Genomic DNA, 8,530 nt, shown 5'->3' with positions numbered 1-8,530 from the left:
GGGGGGCCCCCCCCCCCCCGCCCCTCCCACTGACCCCAGCAAATGGCCTTAGGTTCATGGACCTCCTGATTCAACGAGGCTACCAGTGCTGTCTCCCCAACTCATCTGGGCTGGGCCACTTGCCCTGTGCTAATGTTTTGGTACCTACAGGTCATCTCTGGAGCATCTCTGAGAGGCTACTCGACGTAAGCAGAAAATAGAACCCAGAGGAGATGCCCTCGGAGAGTAAAATGGAGTAGTTCTTCCTCTCAGTCTTAGGACAAATACTGCGCACGAGAACACAAGTCCCGTCGGGTTGGACCTGTCTGGGTCACTTACAGGCAGATGCGGAATCTGGGAGGTACTCTGCCCAGGTCACATAGCCAGGAAGAGGCGACGCCAGGATGCAAAGCTTGTGTCCTCAAGGGGCACTCAGCTGCCCTCACTGCCGGTCCTTCCGTCCAGGACCATCAAATGTTCCCCAATTTTCCGTTGGGGCACAGATCTGGGGTGTGGAAGCAGCAGTGTCCAGGACTCACACCCCAAAGCTGTGACTAAGTCACTTCTCTCAACCTCCTTCATGTCACCCAGTGACCTCTGAGCTCCCTTCCTGCTCCAGCGTTTTACTTTAAGCAGATCGGTTAGGCCTGTGTCCTCCAGCTCAGAGCCCTGGGAAGATTGGTCACAGGGCAGGAGGAGTCTCTAGCTCAGGGCTGGCTGAGAGGCAGGGGGCCCTGACATCCCAGCCAAGGGTCTGAACGCTCAGCCCCGCCTCCTTCTTTTCCCACCGTGTCTGACCCCTGTGGTCTTCCTCTACGAGAGCCAAGGGCAGGATGATTTCTCCGGAAGAACTGGGCAAAGACCATGTAAAGCAACTGACAAACAGCACAGCCGTATGTCCCAGCCCTAGGACTTTCACGCAAAGACAGCAGACTGAAAACACAGAAACAAGCGTAGCCCTGAGGTGGGTACACAGTCCAGACTAGACGTGGTTATATCACCCCATGGATCCCTGTAGCCTAAGAGAGACGCACAGACAGGAAAATAAACACGCCAGGAGCTATTGTCCTAAGGCCATGCTTTGCCTTCTTATTCTTCTAAATCAACCAATCTCTTTTTCAATCTCTCTGATTTCCTACCTCCCATTTTCCCAGGCAGTGACCTACAGGCAGTGGGGTGTGAGGTAAGGAAGAAATTTTAGGAGGAGCACAAAAGTTGAGTTAAACCTGGAAACAAGAACGGGTCACTCTTTAGGGACCCTTGGAAAAGCACTGCCTCCTGATAAGAGAAAATGAGAACCAGAGGGTCCTGGAGTCTGTCCTTGTCATTTGGTAGCTGGGAAATTGAGGGGAAGGGGCTTGTTAAGTTGTTCACAGTGCCTGGTCCTACAAGATCACACCCCCAGACCCAATGCTGCCTTGCCAATGGCTTGGGCGGGGGCAAGCCAGGAAAAGGGAGAAAAGTGTCTACAGGGCTGAGAGGGAGAGACAGAGGAAAAAGGAGGACAGTGCAGGTGATGAGAGGATAAAAGAGAAGGCAGGAGAGGGGAAAGGGGTGAAGGCACAGGGAGGGAACCCCCTGAATCAAACTGTGGCTGCTGCAACCCAGTCTTTTCTATTTACTTTCCTGATTGAGGTAAAATCCACACAACACACAAGTGACCATTTTAAAGTGAACAACCATCGCCTCTGTCTAGTTCCAAAACATTTCCATCACCCCTGAAAGAAACCCTGTGCCCATTAAGCAGTTTCTCCCCACTCCTCCCCCCATGCCCTGCCAACCACTAATCTACTTTCTGTCTCTATGGATTTACCAATTTTGGAGATTTCAAATAAATGGAATTATCTAACACTGGGCTTTTGCGTCTTGCTTCTTTCGCTTAGTATAATGTTTTCAAGATTCACCCACGTTGTAGCACGTGTCAGGACTTCACTCCTGGAATGATATTTCATTGTATGGATACACCACATTTTGTTTATCCGTGTATACATTGATGACTACCCACAGTCTTTTAAGTTTGGAAACAAGATAATATGGAATTTTTTTTTTTTTTTGCGGTACGTGGGCCTCTCACTGTTGCGGCCTCTCCCGTTGCGGAGCACAGGCTCCAGACGCGCAGGCCCAGCGGCCATGGCTCACGGGCCCAGCCGCTCTGCGGCACGTGGGACCTTCCCGGACCGGGGCACGAACCTGTGTCCCCTGCATCGGCAGGTGGACTCTCAACCACTGCGCCACCAGGGAAGCCCTGGAATTTTTTACTGTGATGTTTGTCTGATCATGCTGAAATCGGGGTGGAGCGGGAGGAAAGGTGAGGGCAGGAAGGGGTGGGGTGATGGATGAGAAGGATGGCAGGGACCCTCAGACAACCTTCAACTTCTTTCTCATTTGGCCAAGGCTGGGCCCCCGGCCCCTCCAGACCCTCAGGGGCCCAGGGATGTGCAAGTGAGACCCCGGGTCCCTTTTGCTCCGGAAGAAGAGGGTCTTCCCAGGCTGCAAGGTGGATAAATTTTCTGCCTGGTAGAGTTCACCTGCTCTGTGTGTCTTACCTGAAGAGTCGGCTTTGTTTCTGACCAACTCAGGCTGCCCTCTGAGGCATCCAGAGGTGGATGAGGGAAGCCCAGGTACCTAGCCCAGCTCAGAGGTGACTTTTGGAGGATCATCAGGGAACCCTGCTCGCTATTTGAAGCGCGTCTGCCATTTTCCTGGACACTTTCCCATGACAGAACATATAAGCTCACCACAAACCTATGACGTGGGCAGGATGCAAACCCCAGCCAGGTAAAGGGCCCCAAGGGCCTAAATGACTTGCCCAAGGCCAGCAAGGCAGCCTGGGACCTGACTCCCCTCTGGAACACAGATTCCCGGCAGTTCTGATGCCTCTGTCTGCTTCCCCACCCAAGCTTTTGCTCCTGCCCAGTTCTCCAGGGTGTCTGAGGGTTTCAGCTGACCTGGGGCAGTCTCTACCTGAAGGAGATGAAGACCAAATAGCCTTCCTACACCTACTGCCATCCTTCCTATTCCTTTTAATTTTCTTACAGCAATGCATTTTGATTCTAGAAAGCTCCTCGGGTAAGCCAGGACAACAGTGGACACCATTTTTGGCAGTTTTGGAATATTAACAGCATCTGTTTATTTGAGTCGTGACTATTAGCCAGTCTCAGGGGCTTCAGAGAGAGAAAGCGAATCTGTGTAATACAACAGGCCCAAGAGAGGAATTATCCTCACTTTCTAGATGAGGAAACAGGCTCAGAGAGGTTCAGTAACCTGCTGAGGGTCACACAGCTAGTAAGAGGCAGAGCAGGATGTGAGCTCTGATCTTTTGATGCTAAAACCCATCTTTCGGATATTGTATCATATCAGTGCCTTCCCAACAGAGAGTTTAAAAACATAGCCCTTTTCTCCCCTCCAGGACCCAGAGAAATGACCCTGTCCCGGCTGGATGGAATTAGAGCCGAGGAGGTAAGAAGAAAGCCCGTGTCAGGGGCTGGTCCCGCACCCTGGCTCACCAGGCTCCAAGCAGGACGCGCTGCCTGTGCAGTCCAAGCCCGGGAGGAGTTTTTTGTATCCTAGAGCCCCCTCCCTGAAGGCACCGGGTGGGCTGTTCAGGGCGGAGCTGCAGCCCTCGCTAGGGGGCAGCACATGCCGGGGCGCAGTGCCCGCTCGCTGCAGCCCAGCCACCGGCCAGCTTCTCCCACAGGCAGCACTGCAGGCTCCCGGGCCGCTGCCGTGACTCAGCGGAATCACCGCCACCAGAACAGGTGGCTCCGTCCAAAAAAAGGACGCTGGCCCTTAAAACTCCCTCAGGTTAAAAACCCAACTGGAATTAGAGTGGTGATATTGCACAACGTGGTGACTATACTTAAGTCACTGAATTGTACACTTCAAAGGGTGGATTTTGTAGCATGTGACATATCTCAATAAAGCTGTTATTAAAAAAACAAACACCCTAAATGGATCTCTCAGATAGTTGAAGATCAAGTAGAGAGAAATCTAAAAAACTAACCTTAAAATGAACTTTGATCTCCAAGGTTATTTTTGGGTCCCGCATCCCATCTTTCCTTTGCTCTGGTCCCTTTTCTGCACCATCATGAATTTGCCAGTGCGTTCAGGTGGAAAACAGGATTCCTCATGACAGGAGCCATGTTTCAAGCATTTCCAGGTATTGACTCATTTAATCAACACAACTGCCCCTATTATCATGTCTGCTTCTACAGAGGGGGAAACCGAGGCACAGAGAGGTTGAGTAACTTGCCCAAGGTCACACAGTAAACATGTAATGGAGTCAGGGCTCAAAGCCCAAGCAGCCTGGCACCGGAATCGGACCTTGTGAGGCCGACTGACACAGTGATTAAATCAAGCAGTGACTGAGATCACCCATTTCAGGAACATAAGGACCCACTCAACTGAGTGAAAGCTTTCGTTTCCTTTGAAAACTTTCTCTTTGTATTTACAGTCTATTCTTTAATGCTTACGGTTCAATTGTTTTACTTTAAGATATAAAGATTAGTGAAAGGGCAGGCATAGTGGTCTCCTTGGAGGAGGTGAAGTCTGGGCCCAAGGTTGTTAGGAAATCCCTATACTTATGAAGCGGGGAGCCAGCTGCACCTAAACAGCCTCCAGGGTTCAAGAGAACTCTGGGCTGGCTCGTGGCAACTCTGCTGCTTCAGATGCTCTTCCCTCACAGCTGGTCCCAACTGGGAGCTGCATCTCCTTTTGTGTTGCCTCTCTTCTCTCCCGCCCCCACCAGGCAGGTGGCACCCAGCACCCAGGCACCACGGGGAAATTCTCAGGAAGACTTGCTGGAGGGAAGACGGCCTGGCAAACATCAGAGGAACTCTAAAGTGTGAGCTTGTGCTCACATCCTGTCACAGGGTACCAGAGAATGTTCTAGAACCAAATCTGAACAATAATAATGATAATACATGGATTTCAAGCAAAACTGCCAAATTAAGTGCAGAGAAGATAAAGGAGCCCACAGAGAGGAAAGACTTAGGTTGGTGAGAAGAAACTGGAATAATCCCGGGCTTCAATTCAAAGAGAACAATCAACAGTTGTATGAAAGCATGAATGAGGGCCGCTTTCTGGGGGGGAGGTGGTGTTGCTGTGCACACACCATGTGTCATGGCTGATGTCAGCCGGCTGACGTCCACCACTAAGAAAATCCATAGACTGTGTCGGAGGGGACAATTCTGGTTTTAAGCTCAAGGATTCTGTTTTATTTTTTTTACCTCCTTTGTAACTGCTGGTATAGTCAAACAGTGCTGTAGCATCTGTTAGGATGATACGGCGTGCTTGGGTGGCCTTTGTTTTTAGAACTGCAGTAGTTTTCCCTCCAACCCCCTTTCTGATCAGTTAGCCTTCAACGAGGACCGCACTGCCATGTGACACCCCTACGGGGGGTGGCGGCAGGCTGCTGAGCCTCTGTCCCGTTCAGGGACTGCCAATGGCCCTGGTCACCACTTAACTGTATCTGAGATGAATCCCCTGAACTCAGAGCACCAAATGGATAAAAAGCAGTCTCTTTTGATGTCAAAGCTGGGAAAACCACAGCGAAAAATTGCTTTTTTTTTTTCTAGGGCAAGCCACTCTTAATCCTGAGAGAGAGAGGGAGAGAGAGAGAGAGAGAGAGAGAATTTGTTGTTTTATAAAAGTGATTCATAGTCATTATTAAAAAGTTAAATACAAAAACGTGAAAAGAGGAAAGCAAAATAACAACTGTTAACATTCTAGGGAACTTCTTTGCAAACACCTCGCCTATGCACACATATAATTTTCCCCAAATGAGACCATATCATACCAGTTGTTCTGTAGCCTACTTTATTTGTGTAATAAATATACTGATATTAATAAGCTTTATATTAATTTCTGGTTGATCGTCAATGGCTACAATTTCTAGATTTGCTGTTATATCTCTGCCCTCTAGCTCTAACAGGCAGCAAATGGTTCACAACTCAACACAAGATTACACTTAAAAAGTTCTGGAGGGGGACTTTTAAAGTCCCCCCGACCCTGCCTTTTTTTTTTTTTAGCCATCCATGATCTTCCCTGAATAAATATTTCTGTAGCCAGGCACTATTTACACATTTCACCTCATTCAGTCCTCACAATGACCTATGTGAAGGAGGAAATGTTATTATCTTATTATCCCCATTTTTGAATTGATGCTCAGTAGCCCCGGCTGAAGGAGGATGCATGCATGGCTTTGAATCTGCAGTCCTAGCCTCCAGCTGGACACAGGGTGGGTCTTTGGAGACCTTCACTGACAAATCATGAAGCCCCACTCTGAAGCCCTGATATAGGAGGAGCCATTCCAACCGCACCTCTGTGAGATACACGGGTCATCTTAGCTCCATTTTGCAGCTGGGGAGACTGAGGCACAGAGAGGATCAAGTGGACCTAGAGATAGTGCCAGAGCTGGGGACAGAGTGTGGCGTGTAGTGATTTCCTGGAAAGCTCAGCTTAGGGCTAGGAAGTCGCTGGGAGTGAACGCTGGGCGGAATGATGTCAGGGGCATGAGGACACGGCTGTACCCGATGTTGAATGGGCCCCCCACAGTCAGGGTCTTGAGGCCTTTCAGAGGCACCTCGGGCCATTTGCCAAAGACCATTATGGGTTCTCGGGAGCACCTGCTTCTCCATTAGCCATTACTGGGACTGATGAATAGCACTTAGGCTGCCCCCTCTCAAGGCCCTCTGAGAACGCTGCACGGCTCCACCCTCACAGCAGGGGCTGGGGAGGCACCCTCCATCCTGCCCCCAAAGGTAAGCCTGGAGGGTCCCTTGCTTCGCTTCCCCTTGGACCTGGGTCTCTCCCATGAAGCAGGGTCTCATGATCCAGAGATGCCATATTTGCATCTACCCTGAGAGGCCACTCAGCCCTAACGCCTCTCGTGGAATGCACCAAGTCCAGCCTTGTTAGTTGCATGAACGGCTGGACTCCTTGTGCCCTTGGTGCACTGGCTCCAAATCTTCCTGAGGACCTTATGGCCGGTTCAGACCTCTCCATGGATTTGGGTAGAAAGGACACGTGGTGTGAAGTCCAGAGCCCTGGGTTCTAGGCTTAGGAGGGACCACTCACTGGCTGGTCCATGCTGGGCCAGTCACTTGCCCTCTCTGAATCACAGATTCTTCATTTGTAACATGGGCACGAGGATACCTGTGTCACAGGGTGGCTGTGAGGGTCACTGGAAAAATGCATGTGAGAGAGAGTGCTTCAGTGAACTGCGATGTTCTAGACCGATGCGCGGTACTGTTGTTATGACACGTGGGTTCTGAGCAAGGAGAGGATATCTGAGGATGGGGAAGAGGAGGCCTAACCTGAAGGGATAAAATCAGGGGCCGATACAAGAGCCTTTGTGCTTCTGCCCTGAAGGAGGGGGAGACAGAGCATGGAGACGTGAGAGGCAGCTCCGGGTCGGCCCAGGGAGAGGAGGAGAAATGAGGGGGTCCTTCCAGGAAGGTCTCGGAAGTGACAGAGCGAAGGTAAGCATCAGGGAAGAACTGGGGTGTCTCTGCTCCCCACTCCTCCCAGCACTGGCACCCGGAGCACAGAGGAGACAGGGGAGGTGATGCGGAGAAGGTGATGCTGGGAGGTGGGGAGAGACGAATCGCCCGCACCAGTCTTGGCAGCGAAGGAGGTGGGAGTCTGAGAGGCCACATGCAATGACCAGAAATTGGCTCTTTTTGCCACAACATTTCATTAGATGGAACAACAAGGAAGAAGTGGAGGGGAGAGGAAACGAGGAAGGGAAGGTGGTAGTTTTGAGGATGCTTTCATTTCTATTTTTTGAGTCTGAGGACACACCCTGAAGGATGCGGGGCACAGGAGGACGGCGTAGTCTGTCTCTAATCAGCAATGTCCCTCAGTAATGAGCGACCTGAACTCAGCATGGCTGGAAAGACGGAAAAAAAATAGTGTCCTTTGAACCCATGGGAGAAATGCCACCCAGGTCAAGCACACCGTCCCTGAATTACCCCCTTGACAGAGGTGCCCACACAGCATCAGGGGCGGAGTTGACAGTGCATTTCTGGGGCGTGGAGAACACGTTGGGGTCAGGCTGTCTGGGTTCTACTCCAGATCCGCCACTTACTAGCTGGGTGGCCTTGAGTAAGTCACTCAACCTCTCAGAGCCTCCATTGCCTCGTAAGGTGTGGGGATTAAATGAGTTAATATAGAAAATGCGATCGAAGTGCCAGCTGTGGTTATTATCATGACAACCTATCACCCATTATTTGAGCCAAACCTTTCTGTATCCTGTTTGTATTTTCAGACTAAACAGCTTCTCAGGGCCCAGAGCCCCACCCTACATTGGATCCAATGACACATGGTGCCCCCTTGGCCCTCCCGATGCAGCCTCTGGCCAGACAGGGCAGATGGTGTACCCGGTGAGATCATCCCCTGGTCCCGTGACTCCTGGAGATGGGGCCAAAACCGTGTCCCGGAGCACACTGTGTGAAGCTGACCCCTCTGTGAGGAGGACAGGGGAGAAGCGAACACACTGGCATGGAGAGAGCTCCATCCTGTATCACCAAGGGAAAAAAGCAGTTTTAGA

This window comes from Lipotes vexillifer, unplaced genomic scaffold (genome assembly GCF_000442215.2).
Source record: "Lipotes vexillifer unplaced genomic scaffold, Lipotes_vexillifer_v1.1 scaffold299, whole genome shotgun sequence".
Taxonomy (NCBI): Eukaryota; Metazoa; Chordata; class Mammalia; order Artiodactyla; family Lipotidae; genus Lipotes; species Lipotes vexillifer.
This window is presented reverse-complemented; position numbering follows the sequence as displayed.